The sequence below is a fragment of the Rattus norvegicus genome, chromosome 8 (assembly GCF_021556685.1).
Source record: "Rattus norvegicus strain SHRSP/BbbUtx chromosome 8, alternate assembly SHRSP_T2T, whole genome shotgun sequence".
In the NCBI taxonomy this organism is placed as follows: Eukaryota; Metazoa; Chordata; class Mammalia; order Rodentia; family Muridae; genus Rattus; species Rattus norvegicus.
In genome coordinates this window covers 23,069,590-23,091,868 of record NC_141541.1, presented here as the reverse complement: position 1 = coordinate 23,091,868, position 22,279 = coordinate 23,069,590, and the positions used below count along the sequence as shown (strand labels likewise).

The following is a 22,279-nucleotide window of genomic DNA, read 5'->3' as shown; positions in this document are numbered from 1 at the left end:
CATATTAATCACCCTCCCCTTCTTCTATGAGGGTGTTCCTCCACCTATCAACACACCCCCTTCCTGCCTCCCCACCCTGACATTACCCTACACTGGTGCATCTAGCCTTGGCAGGACCAAGGGCTTCTCCTCCCATTTGTGCCCAACAAAACCATTCTCTGCTACACATGCAGCGGGAGCCATGGGTCTGTCCATGTGAACTCTTTGGATGGTGCTTTTGTCTCTGGGTGCTCGGGTTGGTTGCTACTGCTGTTCTTAGGAACTGGCAAACCCCTTCAGCTCCTTCAATCCTTCTCTAATTGCTCCAATGGGGACTCTATTCTCAGTTCATTGCTTGGTTGCGAGCATCTACTTCTGTATTTGTCAGGTTCTGGCTGAGTTTCTTAGGAGATAGCTTTATTAGGCTCCTGCCACCATGCACTTCTTTGTATCTGCAGTATTCTCTGGGTCTGGTGACTGTATATGAGCTGAATCTCCATGTGGGGCAGTCTGTATAGCCTTTGCTTCAGTCTCTACTCCACACCTAGTCTCCATATTTCTTCCTGTGAATATGTTTGCTCCCCCTTCTAAGAGAAACTGAACCATACGCCCTTTGGTCATCCTTCTTGAGCTTCATGGGGTCTGTGGATTCTATCTGGAGTAATCCAAGCTTTGGGGGTAATATCCACTTAGCAGTGAGTACATAATATGTGTGTTTTATTGAAGTTGGGTTACCTCCTTCAGGAAAATATTTTCTAATTCCATTTGTTTGCCTATAGATTTCATGAAGTCATTGTTTTAATAGCTTAGTAGTACTCTACTGTGCAAATACATCACATTTTCTATACCCATTTCTCTGTTGCAGGACATCTGGATTCTTTCCAGCTTGTTGATATTATAAATAAGGCTACTATGAACATAGAGAATCATGTGTCCTTGATATATATGGGTATATGAAAATAAGTGTATATGAGTACTCAGGTAGTACTTTGTCCATATTTCTGAGGAACCTCCAGATTGATTTTCAGAGTAGTTGTACCAGTTTGCAATCCCATCCATAATGGACAAGAGTTCCCTTTTTTCTACATCCTCACCAGCTTCTGTTATCACCTGAGTTTTTTTTTTTGTTTTTGTTTTTTGTTTTGTTTTGTTGCTAGATTCAATGAATTAAAAATTAATCAATGTTATTTGGATACATTGCAACACATGGTGGGAAGGAGAGTAATAAAAGAGTAAATTGGTTGTTAGAATGTAAAATATGTTTAAAATCATGGACAAAAGGATATGTCAGTCTCTTAATGGCACTGGGGTGCTAACTGTATGGGAAAACTTCTAATTTTAAAGCTGTGTTTTAAGACAAACAACATGGCTGAGAAATTGCAAACTCTACTGTAATATTATTTACAGAACTATAGAAAAGACGAATTATGTTGCTGGGATGTAAATTTTTTGTCTCTTCAAATAGGGAGCCTAGAGAAAAAGGAAAGTTAGCATTTGGCATGTTGGCACAAAAATGTATCAGTAACAAAATAAATCAGAGTCACAACAGTCAGTTATGCATTCATCTTTAAAAATATGACAGTCCAACTAGACAGTAATTCTTGATAATATGTATGATACAGATGCTAAATAATTTCATTATTTTGGCTCTTGAAAAGCACGACAGCAAGAAATCAAGTTCTTTTTTTAAATTATGAAGTATCAACAGCCAGCTTTTATACAGGAAAAATGTGTCCCCATACCTAGCTCACTATGAGAAAACAAAACAAGTATAAATTGTTATGAGACTTTCTCAAGGTTAAGTGAGAACCATGTAAGGTTCACAGAAAAGATATTTTCCTGGAAAATGAAACAACACTCTCTTTATAATAACTGAATGTCAAGGATAGTGGATGCATGTAAAAGAGATTTCCAAATAATTATGAGGAATCTGTGAAGTTGTTTCTAGAGACATTTAACAAAACAAGAGAGTTAAAATATAGTCGTCGGTGTGATTACTTAGTTTGGGATCTTATATAGCATTAATGGACGAAAAAGTTTGGAAACAAAGGACTAAGCATTCATGCATCTCAGTCTGTCCCCTTATTGTCCATACTACGTGACCTGGTATTAAATGCCTCTGTTGGCAGAGCTAGGTAGAGTTTTCCTGTATAACTTCTCTAGAAACAGGAACTGTACTCTTGAATATTGTACAAAATATTATAGCTAGTTTATATTGCTGTGATAAAACACCGAAAAAGAAGGGTAATGTGCTTATTTGAATTACATATCACAGACCACAGATCACTGAAGAAGGCAATAGCAACAACTCGAGACCAGCAGAGAACAGTCCTTAACAGATTTTTCTTCATGGCTTGATAAATTTGATTTCTTATACAACTGAAAGCTACCTACCTAGGGATAGTACTTCCAATAGTGGGCATGGATATACCACATCAATGATTAATTACAACTTTCACTGGGTGTTCAGTCTTGGCAAGACCAAGGGCTTCCCCTTCCACTGGTGCTCTTACTAGGCTATTCGTTGCTACCTATGCCGTTGGAACCCAGGGTCAGTCCATGTATAGTCTTTGGGTAGTGGCTTAGTAACTGGAAGCTCTGGTTGGTTGGCATTGTTGTTCATATGGGGTCTCAAGCCCCTTCAAGCTCTTTAAGTCCTTTCTCTTATTCCTTCAATGGGGGTCCTGTTCTCAGTTCAGTGGTTTAATGATGGCATTCGCCTATGTATTTGCCATATTCTGGATGTGTCTCTCAGGAGAGAACTACATCCGGTTCCTGTCAGCCCGCAATTCTTTGCTACATCCATCTTATCTAGTTTGGTGTCTGTATATGTATGGGCCACGCGTGGGGCAGGCTCTGAATGGGTGTTCCTTCTGCCTCTGTTCTAAACTTTGCCTCCCTATTCCCTCCCAAGGCTATTCTGGTTCCCCATTTTAAGAAGGAGTGAAGCATTCACATTTTGGTCATCCTTCTTGAGTTTCATGTGTTTTGTGCATCTAGGGTAATTCAAGCATTTGGGCTAATAGCCACGTATCAATGAGTGCATACCATGTGTATTTTTCTGTGATTGGGTTACCTTACTCGGGATGATATTTTCCAGTTCCATCCATTTGCATATGAATTTCATAAAGTCATTGTTTTTGATAGCTGAGTAATATTCCATTGTGTAGATGTACCTCATTTTCTGTATCCATTCTTCTGTTGAAGGGCATCTGGGTTCTTTCCAGCTTCTGGCTATTATAAATAAGGCTGCTATGAACATAGTGGAGCATGTGTCTTTGGTATATGTTGTGGCAAACGTTTTAGGAAGCCCCAATTAAACATTGTCCTGTGTTAGATTTGCCTGGATCATGGTGCCTCTTCAAAGGAACGAAATCCTAAGAGCAGCAAAAAAATAAATAATTAAAACGCAATTAGAACACTGTCCTCCAGTCTTCACAAAAATCAATCCAAAAGAAATACTTTAAAACAAAAATTCTACTGCTAAATAGGTAGCTCAGTGATTAGTAGTATTTGGTATCATTTCAGAGGACTGTGTTATGATGAAATAACCTTAACATGGTAGCTCGTAACCATCTTTGATTCCAGCTTCAGGGAATCTGAAAATAACTGGCAACTACAGGCAGCAGGTATGCACATGGTAGACAGACATACATGGGTGCAGACATCCATTTGAATAAAATAAAATTTAAAAAATCAAATAGTTAAATTAACAGATCACATAAAATCCTTATGAGCTAAGTCAAGAACATAATGCATAGAAAATTAATATCAGGAAAGTGCTTCACTCAGCCAAACAAGCTGCTAAACAAAAGCAAGTACTAAGAATAAACCAAGAGGAAAATAAACAAGAAAGGTATCAAACTATGAAAATATGATATATATATATATATACATATATATATATATATACATATGTGTGTGTGAGAATGACAAGGTTTAATTCACAGCTTGTATTTTTAACAAATTCATAATTAACTTTTTTTTACTTCTGAAGAAAGTGAAAGTACCTGAAGAATGTAAAATATCAAATAAACGGGAACAGAAAAAAATTTACATCACATAATCATAAATATATCAAATATACATAACAAAGAAAAGATATTGAAAGCTACCCTAAAAGAAAAGAGCAAGCCTCATATGGAGGTAACACGTGAATTTTCAATGGAGATTTAAAAGCAAAAATGACAGAAACTAGTCTTCTACGTGTTCTGAAAGACCAGAGACCCTATCCTGGAATATAATACTCAGTAAAATAAAAATTAAGATTAAGAAAAATCTTACTTGAAAAAGCATATTTAATAAATTTCTATCCACGAAGCCTTACAAAGTGTATTAGAAGCTATGTTGGTTATTCTTAGCTCTCAACCACTTTATATTTGAAATTAGTTGAAATTTAAGCCTCAACACAATCTTTAAATATTTTTTTCTTAATCAAATCAATTTAAGTGAGAAAACCCACTTTTAATCTGTATATTTAGGAGCAGGATGGTCTATATTTAATCTGGATCAAAGCCTATGGTGTCAGTCTAAATATTGGAAATCACTATAAGGGTCCCTTTCAATTGCAAGTTTATTTCTACATTGGCTTTTGAGCCTATTTCTAGTGTTTAGGGTGATTCTAGTGTTTTCTGAAACCAGCTGACACGGTCAGTCTTATGGACCAAATTACATATGTAGATTTTCTTTTGGTAGACAGATATTGTTGTATTAGCCCAACTACAGTCTGTAAACTATTCTTTTTTGTAATTATTTATTGGATATTTTCTTTATTTACATTTCAAACATTATTGCCTTCCCAGTTTTCCTTCCAGAACTCACCTATGACATATCCCCAAACCCTGCCAAAATAAGACTGCTCCCCATTCTGCCTACTTCCTTTTGCCTCCCCACCTTGTCATTCCCATATATTTGGAAATGGAGTCTTCACAGGACCAAGGGCCTCTCCTCCCACTGATGTGAAACAAGGCCACCCTCTTGTACATATGCATCTGGAGCCATGGGTAACTCCATGTGTACTCTTTGGTCGGTAGTTTAGAACCTGTGAACTCTGTGGTGTCTGTTTAGGTGATATTTTTGTTCTTTCTATGGGGTTGCAAAATCCTTCAATTATTCAGTCCTATCTCTACCTCCTCCACTAGGGACCCAGTTCTTAGTCCATTGGTTGGGTGTGAGCATCTGCCTCTGTGTTAGTAAGGCTCTGACAGAGTAACTCAGGAGACAGCTATATCAGGCTTCTGTCAACATGCACTTCTTGGCATCCCTAACAGAGGACGAGTTTGGTGGCTGCACGTGGAAGGGATCCCCATTTGTGACAGGCTTTGGATGGTCTTTTCTTCAGCCTCTGCTGCAAACTTTGTCTCTATATTTCCTACTGTGAGTATTTTGTTTCCCCATCTAAGAAATATGTAAGCATCCACACTTTGTTCTTCATTCTTCTGGAGCTTTATGTGGTCCGTAAACTGCATCTTGGGTATTGCAAGCTTTTGGGCAAATATCCACTTAGCAGTGAATGCATACCATGCGTGCTTTTTGTGATTGGGTTACTTCATTCAGGATGATATTTTCTAATTCTATACATTTGCCGAAGAATTTCATGAAATCATTGTCTTTAGTAGCTGAGTAGTACTCCAATGTGTAAATATACATTTTTATTGAGGAACATCTGGGTTATTTCCAGGTTCTGGCTACTATACATAAGGCAGCTATGAACATAGCACAGCATGTGTCCTTGTTACATGTTGCAGTGTCTTTTGGATATATGCACAGGAGTGGTACAGCTGGGTCCTCAGATAGTACTGTATCCAAATTTTTGAGGAATTTCCAGAATGATTTTCAGAGGAGTTGTACCGTCTTGTAATTCCACCAACAATGGAGGATTGTTCCTCTTTTTCCACATCCTTCCCAGCATCTACTCTCACATGGGTTTTAGATTTTAGCTATTCTGACTGGTGTAAGCTTGTATCTCAGGGTTGTTTTAATTTGCATTTTCCTGATGAAAAAAGATTTTAAATACTGTTTAAGTGCTTCTCAGTCATTTGATATTACTCAGCTGAGAATTCTTTGTTTAGTTCTGTGTCCCATTTTTAATAGGGTTATTTGATTCTCTATAGGTGTAACTTCTTGAGTTCTTTGTATATATTGGATATTAGCCTTCTATAAGATGTAGGATTGGTAAAGATCCTTTTGTAATCTGTTGGTTGTGGTTTCGCCCTATTGATAGTGTGCTTTGCCTAACAAAAGTTTTGCCATTTTATGAATTCCCATTTGCCAATTCATGATCTACAGTATAACCATTGGTTTTCTGTTCAGAAAATTTCTGCAATTCTTTATAAGAAGCCACAATTATGCTTACACCTAAACCACACGAGGACCAAACAAAAAAAAAAAAGAGAGCTTCCAATTTTCCTTATGAATATCAATGCAAAATTACTCGATATAACTTTTGCAAGCTGAATACAAAAACACATCTATAGGATCATACTTCATGAAAAAGTAGGCTTCATCCCAGAGATGCAGAGATGGATCAATATATGAATATTCATCAACATTATCCACTATACAAACAAATTCAAAGAAAAAAAAAACCCACAAGATAATATCATTAGACACCGAGAAAGTATTTGACAAAATGTAATATGCTTTTATGATAAAAACTTGGAAAGATCAGAAATTCAAGTCTCATACATAAAATAGTAAAGGCAGCATGTAAAAAACTAGTAGCTAACATCAAACTAAATGAAGAGAAACTTGAAGAAATATGACAAAAATCAGGGACTAAACGAGGCTGCCCATTCTCTCCTTTCAGTATAGTACTTGAAGTCTGAGTCAGAAAAATTAAACAAAAAGGAAGTCAGAGGTATACAAATTGGAAAGGAAGAAGTGAAAATATCACAATTTGCAGATGATATGATAGTATATTTCAATGACACCAAAAAAATTTACCAGAGAACTCCTATACCTGAAAAACAACTTCAGATAAGTGTCAGGATATAAAATTAACTAAAAAAAAATCATTAGCCTTCCTGAACCCAAATGAAAAATAGGGTGAGAAAGTAAATAGGGCAACAATCCCCTTCATAATAGTCACAAATAATAGAAAATATCTTGATGTGTCTCTAACCAAGCAAGTGAAAAATCTGTAAGGCAAGAACTTCAAGTCTCTGAAGAAAAATAAAAAAGACTGCAGAAGATGATAAGAGCTGCCATGCTTATGGTTTAGCAGGATTAATATAGTAAAAATGGCCATCTTGCCCATAGCAATCTACAGATTCAATGCAATCCCCATCAAATCTCCAACTCAATTTTAATAGAGTTAGAAAGAGCAATTTGCAAGTTCATTTTGAATAACAAAAAACCCAGGATAGCAATAACTAGTATCAACAATAAAAGAATTCCTTGGGGAAATCACAATCCCTGATATCAAGCTGTTGCACAAAGCAATATTGAAAATAACTATATGGCATTGGTACATAGACAGGCTGGTAGATCAGTGGAATAGAATTGAAGAGCAACTTTACTCAATATGAACCCACACACCTAAGGTAACTTGATCTGTGACAAAGGAGCCAGTCATCCAATGGAAAGAAAACCACGTTTTCAACAATTGGCGCTGCTTCAACTGGTATTCAGCATCTAGGAGAATGAAAATAGAACCATTCTTATCGCCTTGCACAAAGCTCAAGTCCAAGTGGGTCAATGAATTCCAAATAAAACCAGGTAAACTGAAACTAATAGAAGAGGAAAGTGAGGAAGAGCATCAAACATGATAACAGGGGAAAAGTTCATAAAGCTATTCTAATAAACATGTGCATAAAACACACACACACACACACACACACACACACACACACACACACACTCAGTCACTAAATTTTTGTTTTCTAGGCAACTCTATCTAATAAAGAAATAAGTTTTTCAGCTGAACGGAAAATTAAACCCTCAAGGAAACAAATAATAATTTCAAGCTGTTATTCTAAAGATGGCTCTGAAAAAAACACTATAACAAAATGAAAAAAAAAGTAATGAACTCTTTAATAATAGCTCACAATATTAACAGCTTCAATTGATTAATAAAAATCATACAGACAAACAGATTGGATTTGAAAATTGGATCTATATTTCTGTTTCCTCAAGAAATAAAACTGACCGCAGGGTTATAAGATGCCTTAGTTTTAAAAAGAAAATTTCATGCAAACAAAAGCAATGTACATGCTGAAGTAGGTAGTTTAATATCTGATCAACCGGAATTCAAATGGTAACTAGTCAGAAAAGATGGAGAAGAATACTACATACCCATTAAATAAAGAAGGCCAACACTATACAACAATTGTAAACATTTGTCAATCTATCACAGTAGGAAATGAGTTCATAAATAGAACACTATTAAACATAAAATGATGATGAAAAAACAAGTATAGTAGAGAAAATCAGTATCTAACTCTAATCAATACATAAGACAACCTTATGAAAATACTGCACACATATAACTGACAAACCAATTTCCAGAGAATGATACCTCTAATTTTCATACTAGGATGAAGAGTTAAAAGAACATAGGCCCACCCATAAATAAAAGACAAAGGTAATTGGGGATTACTGAGAGTAAAAAAACAGTCCTCACCCAATATGAACACCTTAATTAGTTACCCAGTACCGAATTGTGAACTCATAAATCACAGACAATACTATAACACTGGAAATGCAGATATAGCATTATCTGCATACACATGTGCACATACATACATTGTAATCCCAAATTAAAGAAAAACATGGAAAAATTCAACAGTTCTAATATTAATAACTTAATGATGCATTTGAAATTAAAACAAAAAAATTAAAAAGCAAGAACATGTAATACCAAAAGAGGATAAGGTAGAAATAATCAAACCCAGAGCTAAAAATGACAAGACATAAAGGATATAATAAAGTGTTCAAAGAAGCAGTCAAACAAAGATTTGGTCTCTGAAAAAAAATATGACATTAACAGACATATACTAAAATAATGAAAAGGTAGGATACACATTTATGAAATTAGAGATGAAAATGTACACATTTAAATACACATGATGCTACTCAGAAAATCATTCTCCATTGATGTATTAGAGCAATGGGCAAACCTAAAAGAATTGTATTGATGCAATCTAAAAATGATAAATCAATATGCAATAAATAATTTAAACAATGCCAAAACCCACAGTGCAAGAATCATTAACTAAAAATCTTTCAACTAATAAAAAAAAATGACTGACTTAGATCCATTTGGATTTAAGCTTTGGATCTTTGGATTCATTTTGCAGGTAATTTTACATTGATATCAATGAGGATAATTGGTCTGAAGTTTTTTTTTCCCTTGTTGGGTCTTTAATTGGTATACTGTCTTCTATGAAGGTCTGTTACAATTCTGCACTAAACTCATCTGGACCTGAGCTTTTTTTGGTTGAGAGACTTTTAATAACCGCTTCTATTTCTTTAGGAGTAATGGGATTTCCTTGGGGGTTTACCTGATGTGGATTTAACTTTGGTACCTGAAATCTATCTAGAAAATTGTTCATTTCATTGAGATTTTCCAGTTTTGTTGAACATAATTTTTGTAGTAGGATCATCTTTATGTATCCAGTTTGTTAGTTTATGGCTTTTTAATTGGGATTTGAGTCCATTGATGTTAGGAGAGATAGTGATGGTTGTTTCCTGTTATTTTTGTTTTTAGAGGTAGAAATGTTTTTGTGTGTCTCTCTTCTTTTGGGTTTCTTGCAAGAACTTTATTTTCTTGTTTTTTCTAGGGTGTGGTTTCTTGCCTTGTGTTGGAGTGTTCCATCTATTATCCTTTATAGGGTTGAATTTGAGGAAAGATATTGGGTAAATTTGGTTTTGCCATGAAATATCTTGGTTTCTCCATCTATGTTAATTGACAGTTTTGATGGATATAGTGGCTTGGGCTGGCATTTGTGTTCTCTTCAGGTCTGAATGCCATCTGCCCAGGATCCTCTGGTTTTCATAGTCTCTGGTGAGAAGTCTGGTATAATTCTAATATGTCTGCCTTTATATATTATTTGACATTACTGCTTTTAATATTCTTTGTTTTGTGCATTTGGTTTTTTGACTATTATGTGACTGGAGGAATTTCATTTCTGGCCCAATCTATTGGTTTTTCTGTAGGCTTCTTGTAAGATTAAAGGCATCTCTTTCTTTAGGTTAGAGAAATTTTCTCCTATAATTTTGTTGAAGATAATTACTGGCCCTTTAAGTTGTGAATCTGGTTTTTGCTTTTTAAAATGTTTTTGATGGTTAAGTCAATGTTTTCTATGGTATCTTCTGCCCTTGAGATTCTCTCTCCTATGTCTTATATTCTGTTGGTAATGTTTGCGTCTATGACTTCTGATCTCTTTTCTAGGTTTTGTATCTCCAGAGTTGTCTCCCTTTGTGATTTCTTTATTATTTGTATTTCCATTTTTAGATACTGAATGATTCTTTTCAATTCCTTCACCTATTTGATTGTATCTTCCTGTAATTCTTTAAGGGATTTTTTGTGTTTGTTCTTAAATGGCTTCTACCTTTATACCTGTGTTGTCCTGTGCTTCTTTAATGGAGTACTTATGTCCCTCTTAAAGTTCTCTATCAATATCATGAGATGTGATTTTTAAATCCAAATCTTGTTTTTTTGATGTGTTGAGATATCCAGTATTTGCTTTCTTTGGAATATTGGGCTATAATGATGCCAAGCATTCTGGGTTCCTGTTGCTTAGGTTCCTGTGCTTGCCTCTTGCCATCTGGTTATCTTTGGTGTTAGCTGGTTTTGCTGTCTCTGACAGTGGCTTGACCCTCCTGTAAGCCTTTGTCAGCACTCCTGGAGACCAGTTTTCTCCCAGCAGGTTCTGTTTAGAGAGATCTGTGTCAGCTCAGAGTGCAGGCAGAAACAGGAAGGATCCTTTTTCAGACTGTTCCTAGGGTGCGTGTCTGGAGGTCGGCAGATGGGTTCCTCTGCTCTCAGGTGTGTCAGTGCTCCTGGAAACTGGCTTTCAGTCTTGGGCACAGGCAGAGACCAGAAGGGTCCTTTCCCAGAGTGTTCCTGGGATCCTATGTTCAGAGGGTTCTAGGTAAATTCCTCTAAGGCCAGGAATATGAGCAGAAGTGGTGGTTTTCCCTGAGCGCTCAGGGTTGTCTGCACTTCTGAGAGTCCTCTTCTCTCCTCAGGGGATCTTGGTATATTTTCAGGTAACATGTTTTACTGTCTTTCTGGGACTCTTCCTTCTCATCTTCCATGTCAGGGAGCAAGATTTTTAGGAGGCCTCCAATAGTCAATTCTAATCTTGATCGACTTCTAGGAATCTACAAATTTTATTCCCTGTAGAAATAAAAACATTATCTCTTCCCAAATGCAAAACATTTCCTGACTTCCGTTGTGGAATAAGTACTTCTTTAACATATATTGGATGATTGAATTTAGCATTACCTTAAAAATATCCAGAGTTTTTAAGCAGGTGTGCTACCTATCTTATTGACATTTAACATCATTGCTGTTAAGAAAGATTTACGAAATATATCTCTAGGAGATCTCATATACCCTTCATTTATGAGCATTTTCTTGGAAGTGAGGTTAGATCTGTCCACAATTGCATGAACTTTTTGATTGTAAAGTTTTACTGCAATGTGTTTTATGGTAAAATATGTTTTTGAATTTTTTTCTCCATCTTTGTAAATTGGGTGTTTCTTATTTACATTTCAATTGTTATTCCCTTTCCCCGGTATCCAGGCCAACATTTCTCAACCCCTTCTACTCCCCTCCTATATGGGTGTTCTTTTCCCCATCCTTCTCCCATTACCGCCTCCCCACAACAATTCCACTCACTGGGGGCTCAGTGTTGGCAAGACCAAGGGCTTCACCTTCCACTGGTGCCCTTACTAGTCTATTCATTGACACCTATGCAATTTGAGTCCAGGGTCAGTCCATGTATAGTCTTGGGGTAGTGGCTTAGTCCCTAGAAGCTCTGTTTGGTTGGCATTGTTCTTCATATTGTGTCTCAAGCCCCTTCAAGCCCTTTCAGACCTTCCTCTGATTCCTTCAATGGGGGTCCCATTCTCAGTTCAGTGATTTTGCATTCGCCTATGTATTTACCGTGTTCTGGCTGTGTCTCTCAGGATAGATCTACATCCGGTTCTGGTCAGGCTGCACTTCTGCCTCTGTTCTAAACTTTGCTCCCTATTCCCTCCCAAGGGTATTCTTGTTCCCCTTTTAAAGAAGGAGTGAAGCATTCACATTTTGGTCATCCTTCTTGAGTTTCATGTGTTCTGTGCATCTAGGGTAATTCAAGCATTTGGGCTAATTTCCACTTATCAATGAGTGCATAATATGTGTGTTTTTCTGTCATTGGGTTACCTCACTTGGGAAGATATTTTCCAGTTCCATCCATTTGCCTATGAATTTCATAAAGTCATTGTTTTTGATAGCTGAGTAATATTCCATTGTGTAGGTGTACCACATTTTCTGTATCCATTCCTCTGTTGAAGGGCATCTGAGTTCTTTCCAGCTTCTGGCTATTATAATATTATGAACATAGTGGAGCATGTGTCTTTGTTATACATTGGGGCATCTTTTGGGTATATGCCCAAGAGAGGTATAGCTGGGTCCTCAGTTAGTTCAATGTCCAGTTTTCAGAGGAACCTCCAGACTGATGTCCAGAATGATTGTACCAGCCTGCAATCCCACTAACAATGTAGGAGTGCTTCTCATTCTCCACATCCTCGCCAACATCTGCTGTTGCCAGAGTGTTTGATCTTAGCCATTCTGAGTGGTATAAGGTGGAATATGAGAGATGTTTTGATTTGAATTTCCCTTATGACTAAAGATGTTGAACATTTCTTTAAGTGCTTCTCAGTCATTCGGCATTCCTCAGCTGTGAATTCTTTGTTTAGCTCTGAACCCCATTTTTTCATAGGGTTATTTGACTCACTGCAGTCTAACTTCGTGAGTTCTTTGTATATTTTGGATATGAGCCCTCTATCAGTTGTGGGATTGGTAAAGATCTTTTCCCAAACTATTGGTTGCTGATTTGTCCTAACAACAGTGTCCTTTGCCTTACAGAAGCTTTGTAGTTTTATGAGTTCTGCTTTTTCGATTCTTGATCTTGTTTTGTTCAGGAAATTTTCTCCAGTGTCCATGTGTTTGGGATTCTTCCCCACATTTTCTTCTACTAGTTTGAGTGTATCTGGTTTGATGTGGAAGTCCTTGATCCGCTTTGAAATAAGCTTTGTACAGGGTGATAAGTATGGATCGATCTGCAGTCTTCTAAATGTTGACCTCCAGTTGAAATAGCACCATTTGCTGAAAATGCTGTCTTTTTTCCATTGGATGGATTTAGCTCCATGATGAAAGATCAATGACTGGAGGAGTGTGGGTTTGTTTCTGGGTCTTCAGTTTTGTTTCACTGATCTATTTGCCTTCTGTGTATCAATACAGTACAGTATTTATCACTATTGTTCTATAATACCGCTTGAGGTCAGGGATGATGATTCCCCCAGACGTTCTTGCGTTGTTGAGTATAGTTTTTGCTATCCTTGGATTTTTGTTATTTCAAAGGAATTTGCAAAGTGCTCTTCTGAATTCCATTAAGAATTGAGTTGGAATTTTAATAGGGATTGCACTGAATCTGTAGATTGCTTTTGGAAAAATGGCCATTCTTGCTATATTAATCCTGCCAATCCATGAGCATAGGAGTTCTTTCCATCTTCTAAGTTCTTCTTCAATTCTCTCTTCAGAGACTTGAAATTCCAATCATTCAGATCTTTCACACGCTTGGTTAGAGTTACACTGAGGCAGTTCTTATTTTTTGGTACTATTGTGAAGGGTGTCATTTTTATAATTTCTTTCTCATCCTGTTTATCCTTTGAGTAGAAGAAGGCTACTGATTTATTTCAGCTAATGTTATACTCAGACAATTTGTGAAGGTGTTTATCAGGTTTAGTAGTTCTGTGTTGGAACTTTTGGGATCACTTAAATATACTATCATATCATTTGCAAATAGTGATATTTTGCCTTTTCCTTCTCAATCTATATCCCTTTGATCTCCTTTTGTTGTCTGATTGCTCTGGCTAGGGCTTCGAGAAAAATGTTCAATAAGTAGGGAGAGAGTGGGCTGCCTTGTGTAGTCCCTGATTTTAGTGGGATTGCTTCAGGTTTCTCTCCATTTAGTTTAACGTTATTGACTGGTTTGCTGTATATAGCTTTTACTATGTTTAGGTATGGGCCTTGAATTCCTGTTCTCTCCAGGACTTTTATCATGAAGGGGTGTTGAATTTTGTCAAATGCTTTCTCAGCATCTAATGAAATGATCATGTGATTTTTATCTTTCAGTTTGTTTATATAGTGGATTACATTGATGGTTTTCCGTATGTTAAAGCATCCCTGCATGGGATGAAGAATGTAGCCTACTTGATCATGATGGATTATTGTTTTGATGTGCTCTTGGATTCGATTTGCCAGAATTTTATTGAGTATTTTTTACATCTACATTCATAAGGGAAATTGGTCTGAAGTTCTCTTTCTTTGTTGTGTCTTTTAGATATAATAGTAATTGTGGCTTCATAGAAGGAATTCAGTAGCAATCCATTTGTTTCAATTTGGGGGAACAGTTTGGATAGTATTGGTATGAGGTCTTCTATGAAGGTCTGATAGAATTCTGCACTGAATCCATCTAGACATGTGCTCTTTTTGGTTGGGAAAACTTTAATGAATGCTTCCATTTCTTTAGGAGTTATGGGGTTGTTTAAATGGTTTATCTGTTCCTGATTTAAACTCGGTACCTGGTATCTGTCTAGGAAATTGTCTATATCCACCAGATTTTCAAGTGTTGTTGAATATAGGCCTTTGTAGTAGGATCTGATGATTTTTTGAATTTCCTTTGATTCTGTTGTTATATCTCCCTTTTCCTTTTTGATTATGTTAATTTGGACACACTTTCTGTGTCCTCTGGTTAGTCTGGCTAAGCGTTTATCTAACTTGTTGATTTTCTCAAAGAACCAGCTTTTTGTTCTGTTGATTCTTTGTATAGTCCTTTTTGTTTCTACTTGGTTGATTTCAGCTCTGAGTTTTATTATTTCCTGCCTTCTACTCCTTTTGGATGTATTTGCTTCTTTTTGTTCTAGAGCTTTTAGGTGTGTTGTCAAGCTGCAGATATATGATCTCTCCTGTTTGTTTCTGCAGGTACTCAGAGCTATGAGATTTCCTCTTAGCACAGCTTTCACTGTTTCCCATAAGTTTGGGATATTTTACTTTCATTTTCATTAAAATCTAAGAAGTCTTTAATTTCTTTATTTCTTTCTTCACCAGGTTATCATTGCGTAGAGCATTGGTCAACTTCCATTTATAGGTGGACGTCCTTTCATTATTGTTATTGAAGACCAGCTTTAGACCATGATGGTCTGAAAGGACACATGGGATAATTTCTATTTTTCTGTATCTGTTGAGGCATGTTTTATGACCAATTATATGGTCAATTTTTGAGAAAGTACCATGAAGTGGTGAGAAGAAGGTATATCCTTTGTTTTAGGATAGAATGTTTTATAAATATCTGTTAAGTCCATTTAGTTCATGACTTCTCTTAGTCTCTCTATGTCTCTGTTTAATTTCTGTTTCCATGATCTGTCCATTGTGAGAGTGGGGTGTTGACATCTCCTACTATTATTGTGTGAGGTGCAATGTGTGCTTTGAGCGTTAGTAAGGTTTCTTTTACGAATGTAGTTGCCCTTGTATTTGGAGCATAGATATTTTGGATTGAGAGTTCATCTTGGTGGATTTTTCCTTTGATGAATATGAAGTGTCCTTCCTTATCTTTTTTGATGACTTTTAGTTGAAAATTGATTTTATTTGATATTAGAATGGCTACTCCAGCTTGTTTCTTCAGATCATTTGCTTGGAAATTTGTTTTCCAGCCTTTTACTCTGAGGTAATGTCTGTCTTTGTCTCTGAGGTGTGTTTCCTGTAGGTAGCAAAATGTTGGGTCCCCATTGCATTTCTAGTTTGTTAACCTGTGCCTTTTTATTGGAAAATTAAGTCCATTGATGTTGAGAGATAATAAGGAATAGTGATTGTTGCTTCCTGTTATATTCAAGTTTGGATGTGGAATTATTTTAGTTTGCTTGTCTTCTCTTTGTTTTGTTGTAAAACGATTAGTTTTTTGCTTTTTCTAGTGTGTAGCTTGCCTTCTTGTGTTGGGTTTTACCATTTACTATCCTTTGTAGGGCTGGATTTGTAGAAAGATATTGTACATGTTTAAATTTGCTTGTGTCATGGAATATCTTGGCTTTTCATCTATGTTACTTGAGTTTTTTGCTGGATACAGTTACCTGGGATGGCATTTGTGTTCTCTTATGACCTGTGTGACAACAGTCCAGGATCTTCTGGCTTTCACAGTCTCTGTTGAGAAGTCTGGCGTAATTCTGATAGGTCTGCCTTTTCATGTTACTTGACCTTTTTCCCTTACCTTTTTAATATTTTTTCATTGTTTTGTGCATTTGCTGTTTTGACTATTATGTGATAGGAAGGGTTTCTTTTCTGGTCCAATCTATTTGGAGTTCTGTAGGCTTCTTGTATGTTTATGGGAATCTCTTTCTTTACGTTAGGGAAGTTGTCTTCTATGATTTGGTTGAAGATACTTACTGGTCCTTTGAGTTGGAGTCTTCACTCTCTTCTATAACTTTTATCCTTAGGTTTGAACTTCTCATTGTGTCCTGGATTTGCTGTATGTTTGGGGCTAGTAGCTTTTTCTGTTTTACATTATCTTTGACAGTTGTGTCAATGATTTCTGTGGAATCTTCTGCTCTTGGGATTTTTTCTTCTCTCTCTTGTATTCTGTTGGTGATGCTTGTATCTACGGCTGCTTGTCTCTTCTTTGTTTTTCTATATCCATGGTTGTCTCCCTTTGTGCTTTCTTTATTGCTTCTTTTTCCATTTTTAATTCCTTCACCTGTTTGATTGTGTTTCCTATAATTCTTTCAGGGATTTTTTGTGTTTCCTCTCTATAGGTTTCTTCTTATTTATTTGTGTTTTCCTGAATTTCTCTAAGGGAGTTCTTTATGTCTTTCTTGAAGTCCTCCAGCATCATGATCAAATGTGATTTAAATCTAGATCTTGCTTTTCTGATGTGTTTGAATAGTCAGTATTTGCTTTGGTCGGAGAATTGGGCTCTGATGATGACATGTAGTTTTGGTTTCTGCTGCTTGGTCCTGCACTTGCCTCTTGCCATCAGGTTGCCTCTGGTGTTACATTCTTCTGTTATTTCTTACAGTGATTAGACCGCACTATAAGCCTGTGTGTCAGGAGTGCTGTAGACTTGTTTTCCTGTTTTCTTTTAGCCTATTATGGGAACAGTGTGTTCTGTTTTCAGGTTTGTAGTCGTTCCTGTCTACTGGTCTTCACGTGTTCCTGTGGACATGTGTTGTGAGTCCATCAGGCAGGTCACTTGGAGCAGAAAAATTGTTCTTACCTCTGGTCTCAGGCCTGAAGTCGCTCCTCAGTGCTGCATTTAAGCTCTTCATGATGGAAGCAACCAGAAGGGCCTGCCCTGTCTTCTCTCAAGACCCTGTGCATAGGGGGCCCAGATGGTGCTAGGCGTTTACCTCTAGAGTCAGAAATGTGGGCAGAGAGTAATCTCCTCTGGCTTCCCAGGCGTGTCTACCCCTCTGAAGGATAAAATATTTTTATATGTGGCATTTTACTAGATACATGAACCAAAATATTTTCAGTTTTAATCTGTAAAAGTATCCTCATGATGTGTATCATTACTAATCAATTTGTAATTACAGAAACAACTCTTTCAGATAACAAGGCAGAAACTCATTGGAATCCTGAATAGGTATCAATTCTATACTGTGCATAATTTAACATTGCAATAACTATATAATGAAGGACATCTTCCTGCCAAATAGTACTCTATCTTCCAGAAGGTATTAGAGCTCAATCATACAAGAAAAGATGGAATATTTTTTATACTTACCTTGGTTTCCCACCAGATGATAGAAAAAACTTTTAACTTCTACTCATTATATGATACCATTTATAAAATTTTGAAAGTTCTAAAGTTTAATTTTCTATTAATAGTTAATGTATTTCCACACTTCCTACTGCCAATAGTCCTGACAATCCTGTATGAGATCAAAAAGAGGTTACATGTAAATGATAATCTCTTTTTCAAATTATGTGTTATCGTTTTATAAATAATAAAATTTATCCTGAAATATATGGAACATGTTCAGTTTTTTCCATATGTACAGCACCTCTTTCTGCATAATCAAAATCTGTTGCTATATTAAGAAATTTGTAAAAATCAAATAGAACCAAGAGACTATCTTACCATTTTGAGTTTTTAACTGAAGCATGTGGGCTTTGAATAATTAACTTATATTTTTTTGATTTACATCCTGTGATTCCTAATTTATTGACACTTGTATAAATTATAGGAATTTTAGAAATTTGTAATCCTCTTACTCTTTTTGGGAGACCCAATTTGTTATTTTTACAAACTGAACTCACTGTCATCTCTGCTGAGTCTTTTTCTGATAATTGATGAATTTGTTCTTTCACAATCAACTCAGAAAGCCATTTTATATAGGTTTTAATTTTTATCATTAATATGCTAAAAAATTCTAGTATGAGACATTATCTCCTTGCTCAATAATAATTACTGTAGGAAAAAGATTAGAAGGAAAGATAACTAAAATAAAATCAATCTTGGGATCCTATAAACATATTTTTTACCAAAGCCCATTCTATTTTAACTTCAGATCATAATTTTCCTAGACTATGTAGTATGAGTCACCTTGTAATGTTTAAAAAATATTACTTAACTATTGAATAGCCCTTGATTTCAGTGAGGTTGCTTCATGGTTCTCTCCATTTAAATTGATATTGGCTATTGGTTTGCTGTATATTGCTTTTACTATGTTTAGGTATGGGCCTTGAGGGTCTGAGTTTTCTAAGATGTTTAACATGAAGGGGTGCTGAATTTTAAATACTTTCTCAGAATCTAATGAGATGATCTTGTTTTTTTTTCTTTGAGTTTGTTTATATAGTGGGATACATTGATGGGTTTCCATGTATTGAACCATCCCTTCATCCTTGGTATGAAGCCTACTTGATCATGATAGATGGTCATTTTGATATGTTCTTGGATTCAGCTTGTGAGAATTTTAGTGAGTATTTTGCATCATACAAATTATATGATGGAAAGTACAATTGGTCTGAAATTCTCTTTGTTGAGTTTTTGTGTTGTTCAGGTATAAGCATAAGTGTGGCTTCATAGAAGGTATTCAGTAGTGCTCCTTCTGTTTCTACTTTGTTGAGTAGATTGGACAGTATTGGTATGAGGTCTGTATTTACTGGACTTTCTGTTGGGAGTCTTCACTCTCCTCTATACCTTTTATCATTTGGTTTGATCTTCTCTTTTCTCCTAGATTTTCTGGATGTTTTTGGTTAGAAGCTTTTTCATTTTACATTAATTTTCATTTCTTTAATGGTTGGGTAAATATTTTCTGTGTTATCTTCTTCCCCTTAGGTTCTCTCTTCTATCTCTTTTATTCTGCGTGTGATGCTTGCATTTTTTACTTCTGACCTCTTTTCTGGGTTTTCTGTCTCCAGGGTTGTCTCTCTTTCTGCTTTATTGTTTGTATATCTGTTTTTAGATCTTGGATGATTTGGTTCAATTCCTTCATCTGCTTGGTTGTTTTTTTGCTGTAATTCTTTAAAGGATTTTTGTTTTTCCTCTTTAAGAGCTTCTATTGTTTATTTGTGTTGTCCTCTATTTTTTAAATAAGTCATTTATGCCATTTTCAAAGTCCTCTATCATCATCATGAGATGTGATTTTAAATCCAAATCTTGTTTTTCTGGTTTGACTATCCAGTATTTGCCTGGATAGGAAACTTGGACTCTGATTATGCCAAGTAGTCTTGGATTCTGTTGCTTAGGTATCTGTCAACCACTTCATCCTGATACTCCAGTCTTATTGAGTGAATGACTATGTAGCAAGATCCAATGATTTTTTTTTTAAATTTCCTTAGTTCAAGTTGTTATGCATACCTTTTAATATTTGATTTCGTTAATTTGGGTACTATTTCTGTGCCCTTAAATTAGTGTGGCAAATGGTTATGCATATTTCTTTTTTCTCGTGGAATCAGCTTTTGGTTTTGTTATATGTTCTCTTTATTTATAATAGGTTGACTTCTTCATTAAACTTGATTGATTTCTGCTATCTACTCCTCTTGGGTGTGTTTGCTCCCTGCTTTTTTTTTCTAGTGCTTTCAGGTATACTGTTAAATTGCTAGTGTAGGATCTCTCCATTTTTTATTTTTTATTTTTTAACAAGGGCACATAGTGCTATGAATTCTTCTCTTAGCACAGCTTTCATTTTCACATAATTTTGGGTATGTTGTGTCTTGATATTCATTGAATTTTAACAAGTGTCTAATTCCTTTCTTTATTTCCTCCCTGGCTGAGTTTTCATTGAGTAGGGAGTTGTTCAGTTTTCATATATATGTTGGCTTTCTCTTGTGTTTGTTTTTATTGAAGTTCACTCTCTGTAGTGATCTGATAGGATGCATGGGGCTATTTCAAAGCTTCTTGTATCTCCTGAGGCTTGTTTTGTGACAGATTATATGGTTGATTTTGGAGAAAAAGGTATATATCTTTTTAAAGGTAAAAATGTTCTACATGTATCTGTTAAATCCATTTGGTACAGAACTTCTATTAATGTCACTGTGTCTCTGTTTAGTTTCTGCTTCCAGGACCTGTCTATTGTTGAGAGTGGAATGTTCATGTTTCCTACTATTAATATGTGAGGTAAAATATATGTTTTGAGCTTTAGTAAATTTAGTTTTATAAATGTAGGTGCCTTTGCTTTTGGGGTACAGATGTTCCAAACTGAGACTTCATCTTCATGAATATATCTGTTGATGAATATAAAGTGTCCTTATCCATCTTATTTGATAGCTTTTGGTTGAAAGTCTATTTTATTGGGTATTAGAATGGCAACACACAGTTATTTCTTGTGACCATTTTATTGGAAAACTTTTTTACTCTTTCTTTGTCACTGAGGTGTTTCTCAAATACATCAAAATGTTGGATAGTGCTTACATACTCAATCTATTTTTTTATTTTTTATTGGAAAATTTTGATAATTGATGTTGAGAGAGATTAAAGATATAAGATAATTAATTCCTATTATGTTTGTTTTGGGAGCTGGAATTATGTATATGTGAATCTCTCCTCCTCTGTTTGTTGTAAAATGATTATTTTCTTGTTTTTTTTTCCCCTTTGCTGTACATACTCACTTGTGTTGGAAGTTTCCGTATACAATCCTCTTTGGTGCTGAATTAGTAGATAGGCATAGTTTACATTTGGTTTTATCATGGAATATTTTAGATTCGCCATCTATGAAAATGCATGACTGCTATCACCTATGCGTGAATGCAGTCTCATATCCGGTCTTTACCTGCTTTGGGGTAGATCAGCATTTCTTTTCCTCTCTCTAAACAGTTTACAGTCTGCATAGCTTCCAGGAGTTGGACTGTAACAGTTTGCAAGTATCCCAGGAGATTGCCTACAGCTAGGGCACTGGATCCCCCAGGAGATCTGAAAAAATTCAGGGACACAGGAGGCAGTTTCTACACAGAATCACACAGACCAACTAACACAGGAGATAACCAGATGGTGACTGGCAACTGCAAGATCATAAGCAATAGAAGTCAATATACATTGCCACTCTCAGAAACTATCTCTCCTAACACATAACGCCATGAAAACCCCCAATACACTGGAAAAGCATAATGTTTACCTAAAACTCTGTCTCATAAAGATAATAAAGACATTTAAGCAGGATATAAATAAGTCACTTAAAGAAATACAGAAGACAAAGTTTCATAAGTGGAAGTAATTAGAGGGTAAGTAAGTCCCTGAAATACAGGGTAACACAACCAAATAGATAAAGGAATTGAACAAAGCAGCTCATGACCTAAAAATGGAAACAGAAACAATGAGAAAATCACAAGTAGATGCAACCCTGGAAATGGGAAACCTAAAAGAAGAGGTCAGAACCTACAGATGCAAACATTACCAAGAGAATATGAGATGTAGAAGAGAGATTCTCAGGCTAGATGAAACCACAGTAGTCAAAGAAACTACAAAGCATAAAACAAACAAACAAACAACCTCCTAACCCAAAACATCCTGGGAATCCACAAAAAAATGAAAAGACCAAACTGAAGAATAGTAGAAATAGAAGAGAGTGAACAGTCCTTGCTCAATGGGCCAGA

General features: G+C 35.9%; 1 protein-coding gene across 1 annotated transcript in view; it reads right to left on the bottom strand.

Annotated features, from left to right (window-relative positions):
• Nucleotides 1-679: 679 nt before the first annotated feature.
• The window catches only part of LOC148003969 (uncharacterized), a 108,466-nt gene continuing 86,866 nt past the window's right edge, over nucleotides 680-22,279 (bottom strand). The window contains exons 2-3 of the transcript XR_015627075.1: nucleotides 7,519-7,614; nucleotides 680-3,356 (exon numbers count right to left, since the gene is read on the bottom strand). The gene's annotated coding sequence lies outside the window, so the exon portion shown is untranslated. The remainder of the gene's footprint in view (nucleotides 3,357-7,518; nucleotides 7,615-22,279) is intronic.